The sequence below is a fragment of the Rhipicephalus sanguineus genome, chromosome 9 (genome assembly GCF_013339695.2).
Source record: "Rhipicephalus sanguineus isolate Rsan-2018 chromosome 9, BIME_Rsan_1.4, whole genome shotgun sequence".
Lineage (NCBI taxonomy): Eukaryota > Metazoa > Arthropoda > Arachnida > Ixodida > Ixodidae > Rhipicephalus > Rhipicephalus sanguineus.
The window spans coordinates 154,222,722-154,247,719 of record NC_051184.2 but is presented as its reverse complement, the minus strand read 5'-3'; the positions used below and the strand labels follow the sequence as shown (position 1 = coordinate 154,247,719).

The window sequence follows — 24,998 nt, the reverse complement described above, 5'->3', positions numbered from 1 at the left end:
GCAGCTGCTGTTGACGTCTTGGGGTCGTCGTCGTCGATCCGCCGCGTCGCTAGTCTTCCTCGTCGCCGATCCTCCGGCCCTTCGTCGAGAACATCCGTCTCGTCCAGTTAGGCCTAACTCCTGGCCTCCTTTGGTGCCACCGGGTCGAACTGTCGACGTGGCTATCCGGTGATTGTCGGTGGGTCGCCGTCGTCTTGCCGAGCTGTGGTAGTGCTGCAGGTGCCACGAGAACTTCGTGCTGAGGCTGCCGCAAGCCCAGGACGCCTCGCTCGGTAGACCCCGAGGTCGACGGCCACCCTCCCGGGGCATGCACAACGCTGCCTCCAGAACTCAGCCCTGCCGTTCCCGTCGCGGACGCGACGCTGGCTTCCACCACCTTGCTCCTCGACGACTCCACCGAACAATGCCCAACTCTTCTTCTGTGGTCCCACACCTCAGCTCGGGTCGCGTGGCACGCGCCTTTCTCCGGCCAATGGCTTGCGTCGACGTGGCGGGGGTGCACACCATCGGGTACTTTTCCATTCCCCGCACACCATCGACGCATTGCGCTGTCCGGCACGCGCCCCGTGCCTCTTTACTCATGACACAAGTAACTGCTCCAAACGGTTGCTATGCCGCTCCAAGGTGAGATTTTAGTTGCTCCAGAAGCTGTGCCAAAATGGCTTTGGTCAATCACATTGATGACGGTCCCACGTGGTCTGTCGCACCACACGAGCTTTCCTTTCATCATCCATTTAAGGAGCTGTGCTAGAAGGCAAACCCTTTCGTGCATGACATCACTGCAGCCATTGCAAAGCGTGGTCAGTGGGATGAGATACAAGCACTGGCCACGGCGGTGGTCGTCCGCTCATCCACTTTATACGGTACTTATGCGCATGCAAAACCTGGGAGGGTTAGTGAGTGCCGAAGGTTGCACAGTCTGTCTCTGCCCGCAGCAAGCAATCTTTTCGTCGACTTCCTTCACGTCTATATTACAATTAGTACAATACACTTAAAACGGTACAATTAACGTCCCCTGTACCTTCCTTGGCTTCATTATGTGCTGGTAAATATTCGTTAAGGTTGTTAGACAAACAAAGGAGCCCTCACAATTCCGTTCCTTTAATACTGGCCAGCTGTTCTATAGCCTGTGCCGACTTTTTGACCACTCTCTCACTGTACACCGTACTGTTCTTAATTAAAAATGGTACTGGGCTCATGGTTTATATCGCAAAAGAAACAGTGCAGTGTTTTTATTTAGGAAGCTTTGTTGACAATCCCGTCTGATTGGCCCTCTGCAGCCCGACCCACCGAAGAGCAAGTGACCGAGCCGCACGCACTGCCTTTGGTAACGCGACCTGCTGGCTGAGTATGCAGGGCGACGGCGGCGGCTCCGTGTCTGGCTCGACACCCACATCTGGCACTCCGAGTGCTTCGTGGCTGACCTGTGAGGATACCGCGTCGGGCTCCAGCCGACGGACGAGGGCATCCGGGCAGCCGATCCAGACGATGGCAGACACCTCTCGCTCCACGTAAGCACGTTTTGTGGCTCGCACTGATTGCATGAGAAGGTGTCAGTAGTGCTAGTAGACACGAACCAGGAAGACGCAACGGGACGCGTGCTAACTTCATCTGAATGTTTATTGTCTGGAACAATGCGAGTAGATTCGTACGTGGAAGACCCAACCACCACACGTGAAAGCCTGCCGCGTCCAGAAAGGCGAATTCATCACCAAAGGCAGCTGACACAACTGTCACCGGTCCTCGCTCTCGGGGCAGCTTGAGCAACCTCGCGGATATTTTTGTCTGCAATCTAATACACAACAGTGCACTCCTTAAGTCAAATGTAGTGACAGATGGTCAGCCCCTGTGTGCGCTTGCAAACGTCTGTCGTCAATAAGCACATGAACGATATGTTGCTGTATGCACTACCACTGTGACAAGAATTAATGAAGACTAAGCAAATAATTAAACAGTCGGAAATTTCTATATAGTAGATGCTGTCGTAGTCTGCTTAGAGACAAAGAAAGACCATGAAGAACATTTAAAATCACTATGAACAGGAAATTGTTTTGCAGTAAGGTGGTCTTGCTGAAATCCTCTTCGACATAAAAGAAGAGAATCGAGGAATAGAGCATTTAACGTATCAAGAAAGTAAGGAGATTGTGTAAATGGTGATTTCTTGGTGTGTTCACGAGACTGCTGGGCAACTTCTGTTTTCCTCTATGATAAGAGACTGCGCACGAAAGACAGAATGTCTAAACGCTTGTCCTGGTCTCTTTCTTGTCCCGTGTTCTTTATTGCGCTATGGTTTATGAAGAACGACGAACAACCAACACGCCCAAACGTTGTCCCTTCGAAAATGTCTAAACATGCGGACTCAAAAAGGTCGTGCCATTTCTTGTCAATGATGCTGACTGGATCAAAAGTGACTTCTCTCCCTCAGTGTTTCTACTTGACACCACTTCGTGCACTTATTTTTGTACATCAATCGGCTACACGGTCGTTTGCTGCAACGCATAATTTTTACAGCGAAAGCTGTAACGAGATCATTTCAATGGTCGTTTATGGTGCCGTAGTTCTCCGTTGGCGCCGCCGGTGTCCGTAACCTCTATCGCGCGAAATAAGAAAAAATTTAAATAAAATTATGCAGGGTGGAACGGGGTTCGAACCTGGGCCCTCTGCATGGTATTCTAGCTCAGAGCCATGCCAGTGCTTGAAACTGTTTTGCAAAAAGACCCTAAACAGGCTTCATATTGGGTAGGAACCACATTAATATATATTATGTATATATTAATGTATGGTATATCATGTAGTGTGATAGAAAAGTAAAATAAGAACCATGGCGTCACACAACGTGAATCCTGTAACCAGATGTCACACAATGCGAATTGCGCAACGAGTGGGTTGTTGAATGCTTCCAACCCATTACAAAGCGCTCTGCCATAATTCGTCATCAGCCACAGCATCAACAAAGTGCACATAATGCCTTACAGGTGTTTGGCGGATACCACGGTTCTCCACAGAATGAAGAATAATGGCATAGTTGCTGCTACCCTACTTCACAAAAATTATGATTTATAGCGTAGTGGGTTCCTCCGAAGTGCACTTGCTTGTACAGGTTGCCATGGAAGCCCATAAGGCCCCCATGATCCATTTCCTCAGGGTCTCAATTAAGTTCTTTCCCTCTCTCTCTCTTTCTCAGGTTAACGTATGCTATAGATAAGGCTCCGTGTTTTCGGTTTTATCCGAAAAAATCTGATAAACATTTGCCGGTAAAATTTCTGGCAATTGGGATATATCCGATAAACTCGGATTTCAAGGGCCAATATGACTTGGTTCCGTTCTTTATCGAAAGGGCAAGTTCTAAGCGCTCATTGATGCATTTTCTGGTTTGACTGATTTAAAGTTTACCGCGCAGAGCTGTATTAGGCGACGTAGCTGTATTGTGCTCTGACTCAGCTTCCTGCACGCAGAAGCTTCACAAGGACTTGCAACTCTCCAACCCCGAATTCAAGGCGCTTCACTTCAAAGATCCGTGCCACCTACTCAACAACGGTCTGGACGATGGACTACATTAAACGAGCTGTTCTTTTATTATTTATAATACCTTTCAATGCCATTTGGCCCTGAGGGTATTATAAATAATAAAAGACCAGCTCGTTTAATGTAGTTCACGATTTTGCTGTGCACTTTCCTGCCCTGTTGAAGTTGTCGTGGGAGCGGCGCCGTAAGTTTGGTCTTGTGTGCTTGGCCACGGGCATGTCCATCTAGTTGCTGAAAACCGTATGTCCGTCGATGTGCTTCCATTTCGTGAAGTTCTAGAAGATATTTTGGACTACTGGTGCGCCATTTTGTCTTTCTTGAGACGAAGCCAAGGGAACAAAGTGTGAGCGACACTCAAGAGCCTTATTTCATCGCCTGAAGCTGTGCACGACTTACTCGTTAAGATGAGGTTTCTGAAGACCCATTCGTGTGCCCTGTTCTCAATCATTAAGGAATTTGAGGGAGAGAGTACCCTGGCACCCCAAGTTTATTCCATATGGGGGTTCGTGTGGACGCACTCATCAGTCACTGGCGTGATCCAACCGAGGTCTTCGCGTCAGATGCCACAAGTCTGCTCGACCTCCTTCACGAGAATGATCGCTTAACGACTGTCGCAGACATTCACGATACTGCGCTGCTGTCGCCGAAAAGTGGATACAGACATCTGAGAGGAACCTGTGCGATCAACTCCAGCACAGCAAAGAATCGTTTTGGTACTGTATTCAAATTTTGAATCCAAATGTGAGGCATCAGGTGCCCTGCGCATTCGAAACCTATGGGCAAGGTGTGCACAGGTCCTTAAAATCCTTGAAAACCCTTGAAAGTGAAAATTCCGTTTTCAAGGCCTTGATAGTCCTGGAATTTCGTTCCGGTCCTTGAAAACCCTTGAATATTGAGGATTTTCTCAGGGTCAGATTGCGCAACTTGCAATTCATGGCAGTTGAGTGTGGTGCCGGGCAAACTTCATTGCTTATCGCGTTCTGCGACACTGCGATTGCGAAGTGAGACACGGTCAAACCGCCTCTATTAGATTGGCGAGGTCGAGGCATCCATTCACCCGCAGCGCCATTTTTTTTATCTGGCTTGGTTTGGTTTCGGTTGGCCAGAAGCCATAAGCTGATGGCCACAGTGAGGCTACAGCATCTTGAGCTCTCCGGAAAAATGAAAAGTTGCACGAATGCGCTTGTAGCAGTAGACATTACTGCATTTGAAATGTTTTCTTTTGGTTTCGGTTTTAGTGATATCCCTCGGCAACCCGCTAAAAAAAATACAGCGCACTCTCATTAGCCTCAGCCACCTCAGCAGCGCCTGTTGGCCACATTGTGTGCTGTGTAGCTCGTCAGTGCTTGCTCGTGCTCTGGTGGTGTTTTGTTTTGCTCGTGTCGGTTGCGGCGCGCGTTGAATTTCGCATGATTGTGCATGCAGGTGGCATAATTTGGAGTCATGCCAGGGGAATGTAACTTCCAGAGCGCTTGGCTCAGCAGCGATGATTATAAGCGTTGGATTGCACCGGATGCATCTGACCCCCACCGTGCAAAATACACATTGTGCAAGAAGACCTTCGACGTTGCTTCTATGGGCGAATCTGGACGGGCCGAATGTGAACCTAAAGTTTTTTGGGAACATGCAAGCTCATTTTCAGGAAAACCATCAGGTCCAATGACTTGGGGATGTGTGGCCTCCATACTGTCCATAATGCCTACAAAGCAGGCGTTGCACCCTCCAAGTGGGGCATCGACATTCTACTGTCAAGCATGAGTGCACTCTTCCATGACTCGCATGCAGGAAGGGACGATTTTTCAACCGTGGCTAACCAGAACAAATTTCCTCTGCCGTATGTGTCCCATCGATGGGTGGAAAACACAATTGTAATTGAGAGAGCTTTGCTTTTTTGGAATGATATGAAGAAATATGTGGAGTCCGCAAGAAGCGCGCAGGTGAGCTTACCGAAGTGTGCATCCTTTGAAAATGTGTATAGCTTTTGTCGCGACTCCTTGACACTGGCAAAACTGAACTTTGCCCTCTGTGTCACATCAATTATTCAGCCATTCTTGAAAGACTTCTTTCTGGGAGAGACCTTGAAAGGTCTTCTTTCTTGAGAGAGACCTTGAAAGTATTGTGCGGAAGCTCCTTTCAAAATTCATGAAAGCCTCAGTGTTGTCGTCATTGGGAGGAGTTGGTGGTCTGCTGAGGGTGGAGGTTGATAACCCCATTAACCACGCTCCACTTGAAAAAGGGGATATTGGTCCCAAGTGTGAACAAGTACCGAAGGATTCAAAAGCTAGTGCAAAGGATGCATTTCAAGTCAGAATGGAGTGCAAACAGTTCTTGGCAGCTGTGACCAAGAAAATACTGGAACGAAGTCCCCTGAAGTCATCTTTGGTTAGAAACCTCTCCTCTCTAGACCCACGGCTCATTTGCTCAAAGCCGGATCAGTGCCTGGTGGGCCTAAGGAAGGTGCTAGACACCTTGACCTTGGCAGGAAGATTGAGCGATAGCCGGCGGGAATGTGTACTTGCAGAGTACATGGAAATGCTGGAAAAGTTCAAGCATGAGCTTCGCCTCTTTGAGAGGAGTGTTAGCAGGCTGGATGAGTTCTTTCGCGAACTCTGGAGCTTCCATCCCTCCTACAAAGAGCTATGGAAAACCGTTAAGCTCCTTCTCATTCTTAGCCATGGACAAGGAGGTGTTGAATGGGGGTTTACCGCCAAATCTCCGCAGAGAACTTGAAGGGCTTGCAGTATATTTCACAGCGTGTCATATGTGACTCAGTGGAGAGGGCAGGTGGCATTTTAAATGTCGCCATAGCAAAAGAGCTCAGATTGGCTGTGTCCGCAGCCAGGCAGCACTATGGTGCACCCTTAGAATCAGAAAAGAAACAGGGCCAAGGAAACGCTAATCAAACAAAAAGACGCTTGATTATGGAGGAACTTGAATGTATGCAGCTGAAGAGGAAGAAACTGGAAGCAGTTGCTGATAACCTCTGCTGATGGCTTTGCCAAAAAGGTAGAAGCGACTGGGGACATCAGATGTGTAGTGAAATCCAACTGCCTGCGAAAGACTGCAGAAGTTAAGAGTGATGAACTTGACAGCATTAAGACACAAATAGAAAAAAATACTGAAAGACCTGCTCTGAGCCTCAGAGCTTCTAATGTAGTGAAGCTGTGCAATAAGTGAACATCATTTGTGTTGTGCGATAAAATTTACCGTTTTCTTTAGTTGTATTCCTTAAATTTTTTGGAAGTTACTTGAAAAGTCCTTGAATTTTTCTCATGGAAACGTGTACGAACCCTGTATGCGCCTATTTTTCAATTAGTGCTTCTTGAAACTGACTATACGAACCAGCTCCCGAGTGATTTTTCGACCTATCAGTGCTGTGAAATATGTAACATTCTTGAACTCCTGCCGTTTTGGAGACTTCACAATGTCCAGTGGCCAGTGCTCTTCATAAGAACCCTATAATAATTATTCAAGTGCTTGAATGTAACTGCAACTCGATTCTTCAGTGCACTCTAGGATGTGAAATTAGCTGCTCCAGAGTGCTCTCAGATGCAAAATTGCCTGCTCCAAAGTGCTCCAATATGAAAATTTTTGCTCCTCCAAAGTTCTCCAAAATGAAAATTCTGCTGCTCCAAAAATTGCTCCAAATCAGAAGTCCTCGGTAGTATCACTGGGAGTCGTAAAAATGATTTTATTCCCGCAGTTGGTTACCTCACTGGCCACAGCATCGTACATCAGCAATTTTTGTCAGTGGATGTAATTTTTTTAAATCCGATAGTCTTGTTCCATCCTTAATGGTATGTCAGTACTCTCTCAATTATGATCGCTTGCCTGGGACCATGTTTTCGTGATTTACTATTTAATCTTGGAATTTCTTTTACTAAGCCTACCTAATGCAAGGAACTTTTTTTTTTGTTAAAAATAGTAGCTTGCTGACATTCAGTAGCTGTTCCACTTGCTTAAAGGATAGTCCAACAGAGAGAGAAACTCACTAATTCATGCTGCTCTCCTCTGATGTTTTTTTTTTTTTCAGCAGTGGCGAGTGCTCGAACGACCCTGGAAACTCCGGTGAGGAGGGAAAGTGCTCGGCTGTTCCCAAACATCGAGGAACAGGAATAAGCAGTGTCCCCCAGGGCCTAAGTGAACGTCCCACGGTAGTGCACGAAAAGGAGCCTCTAGGGAATCCTCGCTACAATTTGCGGCCCAGGGCAAATAAATTGCAGCAAGCAAGAATGCCGGAGAACAAAAGCGGGCTTCTGCAGGGAAGGCGGAACGTACCTTTTGCTGGCCATTCCAAGCAAAAGGGGGAGCACGTGGCTAGCAGCAGCAGCAGGAGGGGGCGCAAGAGACAGCGTCTGCAGTCTCCGAGCTCTTCAGTCTGTTCTCGGACTGAAGAAGGACCTAAGCCGCTGCCACCGATCTCTCGGGACCTTCGGACCACCACGGGCCCGAAGAAATTGCCGAAACTGGATAGCCGTGCCGAAAACCACGCCCTTTCCAACTCTGCGATGTCCAAAGAGGCTCCTTCGACAAGTCGTCCCAGTCTCAAGACCTCTACGGTGCCCGTGTTTGAAAGGCAGGGAGAGGAACCCTTTAAACCACCTAAAGGTGAGAGTGCATTTTTCGTATAATGTTTATAGTGGTCAGCCGTGTTGCTGGGGAGAGTAACTGCAGGTAGAAATATTTTATGTTGCATGACATTGGAAAGGAGCTTATGCAATCGTGAGTGCTCTTAAGGTAGGTCACCCCCTTAAAATCGCATAAAACATTGTTTTTTTATTTAACATTTGCAAGCTCCCTGTCTATACAACAAAATTTAGCAAAAAGAATTACGTAGGTATATTGAGCTGCGCTAAAGTTGCAACCACTTTACGAACCCCTCCTAGACGCATCCGAAACTGAAACTGAAGGCTCAGATTCCACAACACTGGCCCTCTCATCGTAAATGTCTTTTCATATACATATTGCGTAATTCTAAGTTGTGTAAGTACATTCTAAAGCTTGTGGGAGACCTATTCGATTTACTATTTTAAAATTTCCGCTACGGGGCTGCGGCACTCTGTTGTTTAAATGGTGTGCATTTTCACTCGGCTGTCTGTGCTTTATTGGTACACCATTTAGAGCTCTTGGGCTTAGTTTTCACCTTTACAGGAGAAAGTTGTAGCACTCGATGGAATATGGCGAAGTATAGGACGAAAAAGAAGCGTCAACGCAATTTAGAGAATCAGTACATTAAGCGTGGACCCGTAGTGCAGCATGTGGATGAGTCAGCTGCAGACTCGGAAGGAGCTAGAAAAAAAAAAACTTGCTTCAGCTCGCTCACAGGGACATTGTGCTGCTTCAAAGGAGGTCCCAAGCTATGAGCCTGGCGACTTTGACATATTGATTGTTTCTTCGTTATGCGAACGTTCGGTTAAAATCTCTAAAGCCATTCTTCATAAAACATTATTTTTTTGCTTCCTACAGTTACGCAAGCAGTGATGACTTTCCTTCTAATAAATATATTCCCATAAAATTTTGTGCACTATTTCTTAATAGATGGAACTGTGCATTCAAGCAGAAGCATTTATAACGAGCAGTAACTTTTTTTACTATGGCCAATTGTGTTCAAAACAAGCCTGCCAAATATCAACTTTATCAGCCTTTTTAGGATAACGCACTTTAGCTTAGAGATGTTGGGATCGTGGAGGTTGGATGCACACGTAATTGCCCTCAGCACGTTCCTGCCAAGTCGTGTTTCAATTGCACCAAGCATTTTCTAGTTATGAGTGCTGGTGCAACGTGCTCATTATGGCACATTTTGATTTTTACAAATTTAATTTTTAACATTTTTAGCAATTTCATCATTTTAAAGTTCAAATTTGCCTAAGGTCTACAAACCAAAACTATTATTCCAACTTTTGGGCTACAACTGCAGAAATATTTTTGAAGGTGGTGACCTACCTTAAGTATTTCTTGGATGTTTGCCATGCTCGTTGCCCAAGGTCAGATTAGCTGCACGCTGCTTATGGCACGTGTCGGTGTGAGCATCAGCTTGAAGTGGCGCCTAAAGGAGTACTGACACGAATGTTAAAAATTTTCGGACTGTTAGTCTGAAAAAAAAGGCACTGGTGTCGAGAAACCTAAAACGAGTATTGTGATGCCTGGGAATGCATCGAATATATTTTAATTACCGCTACCTTAAAAAGACTGTTTCGATATCGAGGGGGCGGCTTCTCGGTGACGTTTCATAGCAGTGTGACATCTAGGGGACACAGAAACTAGCGATCCGTCATCTGCTCGTGGTGCACATAAACGAGTGAATTGTCATCCACTGACCCTGACGGTGATTTCTGCGATTTAGGCCACATGCTGGACGCAGAGCTCTCAAACTCGGGGGAACTGTGTTGACTCGTCAGGATAATGTCCGTTGCAGTGGGGCTGGCTTGCAGATGCCCAGCGGCGAAAACCTCAGTCAAATTAAAATATCTTATACATGTTCTCAGACTCCAGTGTGTGGAGAGTGTTGACACTGCATACTAAGGAAAAGAAATGTCCCTTTCGCGATGTCTCAAAATTGTGTCAGTACTCCTTTAAGACCAAATCAATTTAGACTATGAACAAAATTACCACTCTGTAGTTGCAAAGCTGTGTCACACTTGACCTTAAAGGAGCACTGAGAAAAAAATTTTGCATATTGTTTTTTCTGCTGCAATAGGTAGCTGACGACCCGCTTATCACGGCTGGAAAGCTCGTTTGCTCGAGCACATGACCGTTCATTATTTGGAGACCGTTTTATAGCGCCCAGTCGCAGTTTCGGTTTTAAGAGAGTGCCGAGTGAGGCGGGACCCAGTGTGGTTTTCTGTTAAACATAGATAGCTATGTGAGCACACAAAAGTGCGTGCACATGAGCACCACGTTGACAACATTTTCAATGAAGACTTCCTGGTTGCTGCTATATTCCCCTCTGAGCAGTGGCACAACGGGCTCGTGCCCCCTCCCCCTTCAAATTTTTTTGGCCATGACCACGGTGTTAGATATATACTGTTTAGGTGTGGACACTTCTCGGCTTGCATGCAGAGCGCGTTCGACCAGATAAAGTAACAACGGCGCGCGTCTGTTTGTCCGGTGACCGCAGCGGGTATCTAGCGGCGGGAAGACGCAACTTAATAAGAGAAAATGATTTCTGCACCGTTGCTATAGCAACCGACGCGGTCGGCGGCAACGCCGGCGTCCGCTGCATGTCTTGTTTTTCGCTCGGGGAAAACGCGGTATGCGTTTCTAACTTGAGTTGCTGGCGTGCCGTAGCCGCGTTCGCTGACTAGGAAATTCAGATTTCCCGCGAAGCGCCAGTTGCCACGGGAACGCGCTTTTGTGTTGAAGTTGCATCATCCCGCCGGTAGGTATCCGCTGCCGTCAGCGGTCCGACGGGCTCTCGGCGTTGTTACTTTATCTGGTCGATCGCGTCTCGCGAGTGTCCTCACCTAAAGAGTATATATCTTACACCGTGGCCATGACACACGGAGCAAAAAATGACTCGACCACAACCGCCTACCCGGCCTGCAATTCAGATCAAGGAGGTGCCCCCCCCCCCCCCCCCAGAAAATTCTGCCTATGTCCCTGCCTCTGAGGCATTGCAAAGTTGCGTGACCCCTAAAAATGCACTGCCGAGGCAAGGACGTCAGCCTTTGTGCCCCCGTCCAGGTATGCCCCCCTCTTTCCGTCGAAAAATTCTGCTAGGAGAGAGCGCTCGTGTCACGTATCTCGGGAGTGCTTGCAGTGTGGAATGAAATTGGGAGAGAGAGGTGGGAGACAGTGGCGTCACGGCAAACAAACTTTATTTCACACAACACTGCAACCAAAATTCACACACACTGAAAATTTTACAAGAAGAAAAGTATCATTACTAAATACTAAGCTGTGCAAGAATCACAGACAATTCAAGCTATCCTTAGCTCACCCTAACTCGAGCGTCTGGCCACTATGGCGTCTCAGTCTGCCGCTCTACGAATCGAACGTTCTTGCGGTTCGTGATGTTCGACGACTCTGTTCGGTACCAAAGTCTCCCTGTCCCGTTGTCGAAGCTCCTGTCGACGTCTTAGAGTCGTCGTCGTTGGTCAGCCGCCTCGCTGGTCGTCCTCGTCGCCGATGCTTCGGTCTTCAAAAACGTTGGTCTTGCCCGGTTAGACCTAACTCCCAGCCTCTCCTCAGTGCCGCTGGATCAAACTACCCACGTGGCTCTCCGGTGATTGTCGGTGGGTTGCCGTCTTGTCGAGCTGGGGTAGTACCGCAGATGCCCTGAGAACTGCTGCGACGAGGCTGCGGCAAGCCCGGGAAGCCTCGCTCGGTAGACACCGAGGTCGACCACCACCCTCCCGAGCCTCTTGTGCCGGTGCCTCCAGAACTGGGCCCTGCTGCTCTCGTCGTGGGTGCGACGCTGGCATGCACCACCTTGTTCTTCGCCAACTCCACCGAACAATGACTGCCTCTTGTCCTGGGGTCCGTTACTTCAGCTCGGGTCGCGTGGCACGCGCCTTTCCCCGGCCATTGGTGTGCATGGACGTGGCATTAGTGCACACCATCACCATCGAGGAATTTCCTAGCAGCGCACACCATCGCCACATTGCGCCTTTCGGCACGTGCCTCATGCCCCTTTACTCATGACAGCTCGGAAGGATTGTGGCAGCCAACATAAACTCTTCACACAAGGCGGTTAATTGTTCACACAATAATCGAAGGCGCATTTCGCATGCAGTAGCACGACACGCACTTTAAAGTTGATTTTAAATATGTTCTAGGCTGAAGTATCCGTTGATATTTCTTACATGATGCGTGTGTGTCCACACAAATATATCCCACAAGTTATCTCTCTTTTGAAATCTTGTTGGCACTCCGTTAAGAAGAGGCTCGGTAAGCTATGAAATGGAGACTAAAGATTGGTGGGCATGTTGGCCTGGCCTTTACACACCTGCTTAGCTTGATGTCATGGATTTGGAGTCTGCTCGTGTCTGTATATTTGTGTATGGGAAGAAACATACGCTGCCTTTTACAGGAAACAAAAACTCGACGAATCAAGTTTGTAAAATTCCCATGCCTAAACAAGGACATACCAACACGAAGGCTTCAGCACAAAAGGAAGCGTGACCCCCGTTTTGCCAAGTGAATGATTATAAAGGCTAGCACGAGTGTTCAAGAGACGTGTTTAACCGGGAGGCCAACCCAGATTTCTTTAATCTGGTGCATATAGAGTCGAGAATTGCTCGGGTGTCTCAAGCAGCCACACACACACACACACATGCGCAGGACAGCCACTGAACTGATTTGAAGATTTGTTGCATTTGATAGAAAGCCAAACTCGACTTCAGAAATAGTGTTAGCTTTCAAATGTCGTAGTTATCGCAGACATTCCAAGTGTTGTATGCGTTCCCCCCAAAAAGTAACTAAATACGTTATTTGTTATGCTAACAAAAAAGGAACGGTAGCTGCCCTACGTTACCTACCAAGAAAAAAAGGTAATTCATTAGCATTACCGAAGAAAAGTAGCTCGCATTACTTCAGCCATTACTCCACGGTCAGAAATTTTAATCACTGCGCCCTTCCTGAGACAATCATAATACCAATGTAAGAAACCTCATTTTATACTTCACATGAAAGCCCTAACCAGAAAAGATTTTAGCTGTATTACTGAGATAACTAGAAAAATTTGCGCAGGTGTGCCTGACTTTAGCAATACAGTCGATCCCAGATATATCGAACTCGAAGGGGACCGCGAAATAGTTCGATATATCGATAATTCGAAATACGAAATATGCGCATTTAGGGCTTTAATTAAAGCACTGCAGGCATCGCCACAGTTTTCCTAAATCGTAAAAAGTGCGAACATAACGATTCGCTCACATATGCTAAAGAACAAGGCGAGAACTTCTTTTGCAAGTTAGCGCACTTTATTTCGCATGCAAATAGTCCATAAACTTGTCTTGCTTCTTGCGCGCCGTGAATTTATCAAGTCATCGTCAATATCATTGAAGCTTTCCAGATAAGTAAATTCAACACCTTTGGCCACAACAGCGGTGATAGACGCTGAACGCTGATGCGAGCTCTGTAGCGCAGTAAAGGGTTTAGCGGTGGCAGCGGCGGCTGGCATCTTCAAACCGCACGGGTCCATTTCCGCAGCACTGGCAACGTCAGCTATGATCTCGGCATCGATGCAATCAGAAACAGCTACATCGTTATCTGCACCGATAAAGTCACTCGCTGTGCTCCCGTCCGATACGGCGCCCGGAAACGCTAATAAGTCGCAAAATTCACTGACGCACCGTACACCGTAGTTGGTGGTCATGACGTGCCCAAAGTCGTCACCTGGCACCAAGGCCCGTAAGGACACAGGGCACGACGGTGCTTTACTTGACGTTGTTCCAAGCACCGGTCATCGTTTTTATCGCTACGAGCGGGACAATGTTTAGTTCGACTCCCGAATGACGATTTATCAAGAACGGAGCGCGAAGTACACATGCCACAAGAGAGAACGCTGCACGAAGAACGAAACATTTCTCCACCGTCGACATGTTGGCGATACCGATGGCACTTGTGGCTTTGTAGAAGGCAGCCACTACTTTGGCAAGAAATGCGAAAAAAAAAGCGTAGCCTCTGAGATCTGCATTTTAAAACCGAAACACTAGAAATACGTCACGAGGTTGCGGATCTCGAAGGCCATGCTTTGCGGGCCCGCATGCCATCGTGCGCGAACAGAAGAGGAAGGGAATGCAAACATTACAACAAGGCTGCCAAGTCGCTTCGAATTCTCATTTTGGTGCCCTCGGCAATCAGCCTCTTTGAAAAACACTAGCCCATGCATTAAAACCTGCGGATCGCGCGTCAAATATACCGGTGAACTGACAAGCGCTGCGCAACGAACTAGAGCAACGCAATTTCGTCACCTGCGCGCGACGAGGGACTGAAACTTATAAGAATGCGGCCGAAAAATGACGAATATTTGTTAGGAAAAATGCACTTTCTGGGCTTCGGCGCGGCGCAGCGTTCGGTATAGCGGATGTTTCGCTGTGCGGGAGTTCGATATACGTGCACACCAGCCCCATACTTTTGCATGGGAAATTCAAGGGGATTTCTCAACTGTTCGATATAGCCAATAATTCGATATATCCGAGTTCGATATATCCGGGATCGACTGTATTATAGTCGACCAGCGTTTACTGTAGAGTTGCATGTGATGGCTTATAGCTTTGTGGCCCATGGTGATGCCATTCCTCAAAGTGACAGTAAACGGAAAATGAGATTTCATCACCGCGCTCCGGAAAGAAAAAAATCGCCGATCTCTCAACAAATTAGCAGTAATTCTGATGGCATCCTTCTACTAGCGTACAAAAGAAATATGTGCAGGTCTTGTAGGAATAAAAAGTCCTTACGTTGCATAGTCCAGGAAAACGATATTTGCCGCATAAATCATTATTGCCTTTTATGACCTGTAGAATTGCCTCAAAAATTGCGAGTGTTTTGCAAAGGCATTCGAGATCAGCCTCGCTAGCTCGGGAATTGAACAAGAAATGCAGGTATACATTGAGAAGCAGAGAGAAGCAAATTTTATTTTGGGAACAGAACTGATAAACAGCGCTATAGTACTGGAGGGACGAATTGCTGACAACTACGACTTGAAGAATTCAAGCAACAGCTCTATTTCAAAGCTTCCGTCGGACAGCTGGCCAGGCTTATTCTAACATATTTCAAATGCAAAGTTGAGAAATCTGTCTCAGATTTTAATTTGCGCTGCGTTTAGGGCAGACGTGATTGATGAGTCCACGATTTTCATTTGCACGATGCTCTCATTGACAATGTGGGAAGTCCCCATCGTGTTCAGGAATTTCTTCTTTCAGACCGCACACTCACGTAGAACTTGGTGCAAAGTGGGAAATAACTCGCGTTGAAGGACCCGTCAACATCTTCAATCCTACAATAACCGCAGAACAACTCGCGCTTCTTGCAGTCATGTTCGCGTGAGAGCCGGCAAGGTGCCCTTCTAGGATACAAGCACCAAGGGCCTGATGGGTGCTTGCACGGCCCGAAATGGTGTTTGGTTCGAGCGGCTGCCGGTGTGGTTTCAGAGGGACATAACAGCACTAATTGTTTCTCGTTACCGCTGCACACAGATGCGTTCTCTTTTCTCATTACTGAAGGGTGTGCTCATAGCTTGATTTTCAGCGGTAAGCGGGATGAAGAGGTCTCTTGCCTTTCTCGTGTGCCTTGAAGTGAAAAAGGGACTTTGGCAGAGTGTAACGTGGGGCAAGTTGGTGCATAGCTTAATGAAATATTTGTGGTGCAACTAACTAGGAAGATATATGAAAAATCCTATCCTGTGTTCTCTAGTTCTTCTTTCTTCTCAATAGTGCCACAAATAGTTCATTAAAAAAAAAAGTGGGGACTTTGTTGAATGCCGACGAGAGTTGCCTACGGGCCCACTTTGACAAAGTGGCTTTTTGGGCTAGTTGGTTGAAGCATGAATACGAATGTCAGTATCTGCTAACATTACGATACCTTTTGACAGGCTGGCTTTCCTCTGAAATGGGAAACGCAGACGTGAGTCAGCACTCTGCATTTATACGCAAAAAGGGGAACTAAGATTGCTGTTTTTGGAGAAGCGCAACCACCGCTGCCACACTGTAACATGCAGGCGCACGTGTTGGGCACCTAGGCGCTCTAAATGCAGTGACGACCCCATTGCTAGTGCCAGATTCCTGTCCGCCAAGGAGGAACTTGAGCATAAAACAAAGCTTGCCAGGGTCTTATATGGTGTCGGGGTATCGGCGCTACTCAGAACTAATCCGCAAAAACTTTGGTGTTCTGTTATGCCTATTACTGACTCTGCGTCTTCATTTACTGTCAACAGTGAAAGTGTAAATGATTCCGTGCACATTTCTAACGCATTTAATGAATATTTATATTCTGTCTACGCATCTGATTCCCAAGCATATCCGGCTTTTTATATTCAGATCATTCCATTGAAGACATTACAATTAGTGTTAAGTGTTCTTAATTTGATTTTAAAGCTAGACACCAAGAAATCTAGTGGCTCAGATGATGTTCTGAACTCCTTTTTACTGCGTTATTCTCAGTGGACCTCTCGTTACCTTGCTATTATATTTAATAAATCTTTAGCAACTAGTACCGTTCCTTCATCTTGGAAGGTTTATACCTTTGCATAAATCAGCTGGGAAGACTGACATAACTAATTATAGACCAATTTTTTAAACTCCCTATTCATGCAGAATGTTAGAGCATATAATCTACTAATCTACAAACACATAACGAATTTCCTTGAGTCAAATCATATTTTAACTAACGCTCGGCACGCTTCAGAAGCGGTTTCAGCACAGTCACTCAACTAACCGAATTCACTCACGACATTGCTTATCATTTAGACCAGGGAAATCAAATCTTTTTATCGACTTATCTAAAGCCTATGACACGGCACTGCATTCTCATCATCTGCACAAACTACTCGTAATTCTGAAGAATTCACGTCTGGTCGATTGGATTGCTAGTTTCCTTCATAAACGCTCTCGGTATGTAGACTTCAGTTCCACAAAGTCGTCAGTTCTAGACGTAGGTTCTGGGGTGCCACAAGGGTCTGTCCTGGGCCCCTTGTTATTAAAATTTGTCTATGACCTTCCAGAAAATGTCTCCTCAAACATTCGCCTTCACGCAGATGATTGTGCTTAATATGGCGCGATTGTTTCCGCAGCTGACCGAAAAAATTCTTTAACTCCTTTTGTGTTCGGTGTGAGAGATGGAAAATTAATAGTAATTAAAAAAGACTTTTGTCCTTTACAAAAAAATGCAATGCCTGTTATTGGAACATACTCTTTCAATGGTTCTTCTTTAAGCGGAGTTATGCAGTGTGAGTATCTTGGTGTCACATTCATTCATGACCTTTGAGGGTCTACTCATTTGCCTTAACATGTTTTAGAGCCCTAAAACAACTAGGATATTTACGTCAAACAATGCAGAATGCCCCAAAGTATAATTAAACTTCAAATTTATAAATCTCTCGTTTGCCCCATCGTCGATCTTGCCTCCACGCTGGTCGCCTTATTGGCCTCGAGATCTTGGAGTGGCGCGCTCTCGCGTGTGACGTCAGAGCGAGGGCTCTGTTCTCAACCGCGCTGCAGCAGCCGCTGCTCCTGATGCGGATCGTCTGCTTCAGGCGGGAACATTGTCGAACGAACAGCCTCGCGACGGTCAGCTAACGCCTACAACGAATGTTTTCGAGTGTAATCTTGAACTTGTTTTAGTTGCGGCCCAATCGATAGGGCCAAGGTATCCCCGGATGGCCGACGAGTGCGCCGATGCCACTGACCGCATTGCTGGTAAGAAAGTGAAATCATGTGTGAGTGTTCTCGCTCGTTATCGTGTTTCCGCCCTACAATACTCATTAGTTTGGGTGTTTCTTTCGATATTTCAGTAAGCGTGCCGTTCTCCAGCATCTACAAGTATGTAAATAAAGCTTGTGAAAGGTTGCGGTGCCTCATCGAGGGCGAAGCGGTGTACAACGCAGGCCACGTTGTTGAATGCGCGGTCGAGGCTGTCAACGCAGATCGCATCACCGTTGCAGCTCTCGTCCTGCAAACAAGTGCGCAAGTGCCGCCTTGTTGCACACCCTCCTGCCGATGACCATGATCGCAGTTTGTCCCGAAATGTTGGTTCAGTGAGAACGATATTACGTCGCAGTTCATATTATTAATACCTCACAGGGCAGTCGCATGGGTATTAGAATATAACAAATAGTGAATCGCTGATTATACCACGCACAGGGCCACAGAGATTAACGTGGCAAAGGCAAGCTGGGTCCATTTTCACGCCACGCAGCCTAACGAAAAGCTTAAAGAGCTCCGCTTTTAAAAAAAGTGTCTGCACTGCCTCAGGTGAAAATTTTTAGAGAATGTGCACTACACAGCAGCAACAGGTTTCGATTATGACTTTATGATAAGCACTCTGCTAGGCGCGCGCTTGCCTTTATAAGTAAAATACGTATGTACACCATCCAAATGCAGCCGTAGTCTCAGATATCCTGTGCCGCTCAGCTGAGCTCACGAGGCGTGCTTACGTGCGAGGCGATTCAGAGGCCGCATCGTCGGCTCCTTGTCTAGGGGCCTTCGCGGCAGGTTGTGGGACGGCACCGCACCGGGTATAAGTCGCTTATGCTTATAGCTTGCGTGCAATAAACTGCTTAAGTATTGGCAAGGCGATTAAACGCGGTCACAAGCTTGCCTAAGAGTGGCGCGTGCGGTGGGTAGCAGAAGTCACCGTCCGCGAAGTGATTGCTGCACACGGTCGATGAAGGTGTGGGGCGTATTCCCATTCTTAGCTTGACAATCCGCTCCTTCTTCAGCTTCGGCTCCTTAGAGTAGTTGTGAAAGCTAACACCTTTTTCACGAGCGGACGAAGTACACTGAGGCACAGAGCAGTACTTCACCATTGCGCAGCACTCGCCGCGGAGACAAGCGGCCGCAGTTCTAAGAAACAAAGAGCTGTAGTTCTAAATGAATGTTCAAAGCAGTCCCGTGGTTGTTCGAACAGCGTCAGTAGCCACCATACGCAAGATAACAATTGAACTGCTTTTTTGTTGAGATTTACAACGGTGGTTCCAACACGGCGCTGGGCCTACGTAGCAGACGAAAGCGCGCGAATCCCCGCTCTGACGTCATGCAGGCGCCGTTCGCAGCGCCGCCATCGGTCGCACACCAGGCCAATAGACAATGCGACATACTCGGACTGGAAGCAGTTCAAAAGAAAGCTGTGCATTTCAGTTTTCGCAGGTATGACCGCTACTTCTCACACTCATCGGCTTTACACGAACTAAAGCTAGAACCTTTCTTGGTATGTCGTGATGTAGAATCATTAAAATTTTTGCACAACATAATCAACAAGTTGTATCGTATTTCAAACACAGCTTGTCTGTCCTTTGCCAAGCTTTCCTCTGCGCTTAACTTCCACGAACTTAATCTTGCTACATTTTTTTCGCGCACCGATACATTTTTTAGAGTTTTTTTCCCCACACTATAGAATTATGGAATTCTATGCCTGGCTGTGTTTGTTCTCTCCTGCCGAATGATTTTGTGCCTATTCTTATTGAAAATCATGTATAAGAAAAACTTAATTCGTTTACTTTTTGCAAATGGTTTTTGTTGTTGCTTATTGTATCTTCTGTCTGTTCTGCCCCTTTCTGCATTGTATAACCCCACTCCTGCAATAGCTCTTTCACAGGGCTGCAGTATGTAAGATAAGTAAATGTATGCTCCCAACCTTGGCGTGCTCCACTCGCCCCACAGATGGCGGGAGCAGCAGTGCCTCCTACCAGCTCTGCAGATATATAGGCATAAAACGAGAGCTTGTGTGATACAGCAGGCTATCTTGCTTGGGGAGCCAGACATCAAAGAGTATGCAAAAATCATTCCCTCTCTTAACAGTTGCGTGCCTACAAAGAATGTGGCTAATTTTTTTTCTTATCTTTCTTGTATGCTTTTACCGCTGAAATAGTGGCATACTGGGATGCAAGGGTCGCCATGTACTAATGTAAGCTGCCTGTTTTTACTGTTGAAAAGTATTAGACTCTTGTCTGGCACTATTGATACAGCCTCAAAATTCACTCTCTTCCTATACTAGTATGCTGCCTCGGGTCGTATATTTCTTAGCTGCTGTGTACTGGTGTTGCCTAAGGCGAAAAGTCGACACAGGTACGTGGGGTGGTGGATGCAAGGGAATTCAGTTGTCGGACAAGGGATGACTGAGAACACATTTCGAGAAGGCGAACTTGTCTTTGTTCGGGCCTTTCTCCATGCATGTCTCTCAAGATGCCATTCCTACAGTAGGTGACCTCTTACATTGTCAACTGCTTTAGAAGGCATTCAATACTCGATAACATTGGTTAGTACATATTTCTGTGGAATACCTGCTGCAGTAGTTAGCAGCTGTGGTGTTCTCTGCCAAACTCCAAGTGTCAGGTTAAGGACTTTTCACAATGGCCATTTGATGGGGGATTAATGCAAGCAAGAATTTGTGCTTGCATTTATGTACAGTACTCACGAATTGAAATTGGACAATTTAGGGCTAATTAATGCACGTATTGTGACGTCGCCACTTGTGACGCCGCAGTTGACACTCCTTTAATAAACCTTCGAGACTTAGCGAACCGAACACATCCGAGGCACAGAACAATCTCAAGATATGTCCCCACAAGCGAAGATGATGAAGAACACCATGTGATGATAATGTACAGATGATGAAGAAGGGCCTGATAAATGCCCACAGTAATTTCATTTCTACCCTCTCGGTTCAAGTTATGTCGGCGTAATTTCGACTCGAATGCCTGGATCAGAGCCAACGTTATCTTTGGAGACCAGATTCGTCGCGACACGACATGGTTATTGCGAGCTATTGCGCATGCAAGTCGTCATACTAAAGACATTGATGTTGCTTTTCCATGCGAGGGTACTGTACAGGTTAAAAAACTCCAGCTAATCATGCCTAGTGCCAAGTCCTCTGCAGTGCCTCATGATCAAATTGTGATTTTGCACATAACCTCTTGTAAAACTATGCTAGCAACTAAGTTTATAAAATATCTGTAGGATGCTGTTTTGCTTTGGGAGACAGGCTTGATTACGTTGTTGCAAAGGCTAGCGGCTGCTTGATTAGCAATTTGCGGTGTTCTCTAGCTAATGCTCTATTGCATTCGTCTTATCAGTCTTATTCATTTTGCCTGCCTTGTGAAGATTCTCTGCTACCAGTGTTGGGGTCGGACAAGTAGCTTCGATGAAAACGGGTTCCCTTGCGAAAACTTTGGGTCCAACCGTCGCTTGTTCATTCACTGTTAATTATTTTTTAAATGGTTCATTTGTAGCCGGAAGCTATGCCTGTAGGCAATTAGCAGCATCATTTGCAGTCTTTACCACAGCGTCACTTGTGCCTGTACATAGTTCACTATGGTGCATCATTGTCTCCCACATGCTAGCTCTCCTCTTGCCTTTCTTTCTTTACATTAGAATAGCAGGGCAGAGACTGAGGAACTCTGGTCAACCATGTGTTGTACTCCAGGTGTGGTTTGCATAACAAATTAAGCGGAAATTGGCCTCATAGAACTTTAGAAAGTGTGGTGCTTGAATTTCGCTATGATAATGTGTTTTGTGATTCTTTGCAACTTGACTTGTTAAATTTGTGTTTTTACTTTTTCATAGGACGATCGTCTCGCCTCTCACTTGACGTCAGAGAAATGGAGCAGAGACTATGGTCATGGCAAAATGATCAATTGTATGTATCTCTCGCTTTCCCTTTAAAATATTTCTTGCTTTTGCTGTGCCTTTACTGTGTTTTACATGTGTTAGCCAGAGATACCTAACATTCAATATTGTTATAATTTCTTTTATAGAAATCTGTTCTGGTAAACACTATAACAGGGTGCGCACAGGTCCTTGAAATCCTTGAAAACCCTTGAAATTGAAAATTTCGTTTTCAGGGCTTTGAAGGTCCTGGAATTCGTTCCGGTCCTTGAAAACCCTTGAATATTGGGGATTGAATTTCAGGGAATTTTCTCGGATTGCGCGACTTGCAATTCATGGCAGTTGAGTGTGGTGTCGGGCAAACTTCATTGCTTATCGCGTCCGCGACACTGCGATGCCGGGCAAACTCGAAGTCAGACACGGTCGAGAATCGCGTTCCGCGACTCTCAGATTGCGAAGTGGCAAGACACGAGGCGAGAACCGCCTGCACCCCAGCGGATTTTTTTTGGCAAGATCGAGGCTTGTTTGTGGTTTTGGGTGGCCAGACCCGCAGCGGCATTTTTTTTATCTGGCTTGGGGGTTTGGTTTCGGTTGGCCAGAAGCCATAAGCTGAGGCTGGCCACATCTGAGGCTACAGCATCTTCCGGAAAAAAGAAAGCTCTCCGGAAAAAAGAAAATGCGCTTTGCACGAATGCGCTTGTAGCAGTAGACATTACTGTATTTGAAATGTTTTTCTTTGGCTTCGGTTTTAGTGGTATCCCTCGGCAACCCGCTAAAAAAATACAGCACACTCTCGCTAAAAAAAAGCCTCAGCCACCTCACTCTCTATCTGTTGGCCACATTGTGTGCTGTGTAGCTTCTCAGCTTGCACCTGTGTTCCGGTGGTGTTTTGTTTTTCTGTGTACGTGTCGGTTGCGGCGCAGTGCTTGCTCGTGCTCCGGTGGTGTTTTGTTTTGCTCGTGTCGGAATTTGCGGCGCATGGTTGTGCATTGAATTTGCAGGTGCATAATTGTGCAGTCATGGCATAATTTGGAGTCTGCGGGGAATGTAACTTCCAGAGCGCTTGGCTCAGCAGCAATGATTATAAGCGTTGGATTGCACCGGATGCATCTGACCCCCACCGTGCAAAATACACATTGTGCAAGAAGACCTTCGACATCACTTCTATGGGCGAATCTGGACGGGCCGAATGTGAACCTAACATTTTTCAGTTTTTCGGAACATGCAAGCTCATTTTCAGGAAAAGCATCAGGTCCAATGTTGGGCGACTTGGGGAGTGTGCCCATACTGCCTCCATCTGTCTAATGCCTACAAAGGCAGGCGTTGCAGCCTCTAAGTGAGGCAAGTGAGGCATGACATTCTACTGTCAAGCATGAGTGCACTCTTCCATGACTCGCATGCAGGAAGGGACGATTTTTCAACCGTGGCTAACCAGAACAAATTTCCTCTGCCGTATGTGTCCCATCGATGGGTGGAAAACCACAATTGTGATTGAGAGAGCTTTTGCTTTTTTGGAATGATATGAAGAAATATGTGGATCCGCAAGAAGCGCGCAGGTGAGCTTACCGATGTGGAGTCTGCAAGAAGCAAGCATGAGCTTTGAAAATGTGAATACCGCTTTTGTCGTGCATCCTTTGAAAATGGCAAAACTGAACTTTGCCCTCTTTTGTCGCACTCCTGATTATTCATGGCAAAACTTGAAAGACTGGCCTCTGTGTCCGACAAACCCATCGATCTTCTTTCTTGGGAGACCTTGAAAGTCAGCATTGTGTGAAAGCTCCTTTCAAATTCAGTCCAAGCCTCAGTGTTGTCGATCATGGGGAGGAGTTGGTGGTCTTGTTGGGGAGACTTGAAAGATTGTGCGGAAGCTCCTTTCAAAATTCATTGAAAGCCTCAGTGTTGCTCCACTTGAAAAAATTGGGAGGAGTTGGTTGGTCCCTGAGGGTGGAGGTTGATGACCCATCAAACACTGCTCCACTTGAAAAAGGGGATATTGGTCCAAAAACAAGTGCAAAGAACCGGCATTTCATGAAGTCAGAATGGAGTCAAAAGCTAGTGCAAAGGTTCTTGGCAGCTGTGATTTCAGTAAATACAGAATGGAGCGCAAAAGTTCTGGGCAGCTGACCAAGAAAAGTCATCTTTGGAACGAAACCTCTCCTCTCTAGTCCCCTGGTCATGTGCTCTTTGGTTAGAAACCTCTCCTCTCAGACCACGGCAGTGCTGGTGGGCCTAAGGAGCCAGGTGCTGGACAGTGCCTGGTGGGCTAAGGAAGGTGGCAGGAAGACTAGACACCGACCATGGCAGGAAGACTGGGCGGGCCGGCAGAGTACACCGAAATGCTGGAAGCGTTCAAGCATGAGCTTCGCCTCTTTGAGAGGCGAAGCTCATGCTTTCAGCCAAGGAGGTTTCAGCCAATGTTTGGCCACCACTGTGGGTTGGCAATAGCACTGCAACCGCCTACGCTAAATCCGCATTTGATGGCTGTGGTGTGGGAGGCGTGTCATTTCGGCAGTCACTGTCCACATGTTGCTGGCTCGAGTAGTGACGGATGATCTCAGCGTCCAACTCGGCGAAAACACCCAAGCACCTTTGGATGGTGAATAATCGCTGCTTTTTTGCCATCGTCAGGCGCCTTGTACTTGCTGCGTTTCTTTAGTTTCGACGGCACACATGGAAGCGGCGTCGGAGCAACTTCAGCAGATCGGGCCTCACACGCCAAGAAACAAACAGGGAGCGAGACACAAGCTCGGGACGCAGATCAGGCCTAGCCACGAAACATGATAACGTAAACCCTCAAACGCCAAAAGGGACGACGTTGGGCTCGTTGATGTTGCAGTGCTCGTGTTGTCATCCTCTCTGTCGAGTTAGGATCCGCGCGCGTCTCCCCCTCAAAACGCCGCATCGAGCCGATTCAGATCTTGGGTTGGCTTGGCCTGTTTGGCTGTGGTAGCCATTCAGTGGATATTTGACTGGCGAAAGCCAAACGGCAACCGTTACGTGTAGCCAACAAACACCTTCGAGATCGGTAGTTTCTGCATGGATTTTGACACTGGCACGATCTCCAGTGCAACATTTCAGTGCTGGCAACCTAGCAACATATTGTAAACATTGCTGACAGCTTGTCGTGGCGTTCAACGTCGCACTCGATCAGCCAGCCGGAGTCCGAAAAATCGAACGGCGCCCTGTGGGTGTCGATTTTCGGTCGTGAGG

General features: G+C 46.8%; 1 protein-coding gene across 1 annotated transcript in view; it reads right to left on the bottom strand.

Annotated features, from left to right (window-relative positions):
* LOC119404032 (cytochrome c oxidase assembly factor 7 homolog) overlaps nt 1–24,998 on the bottom strand; it is a 611,270-nt gene that overhangs the window by 167,612 nt on the left and 418,660 nt on the right. The gene's annotated exons all lie outside the window — the stretch shown is intronic.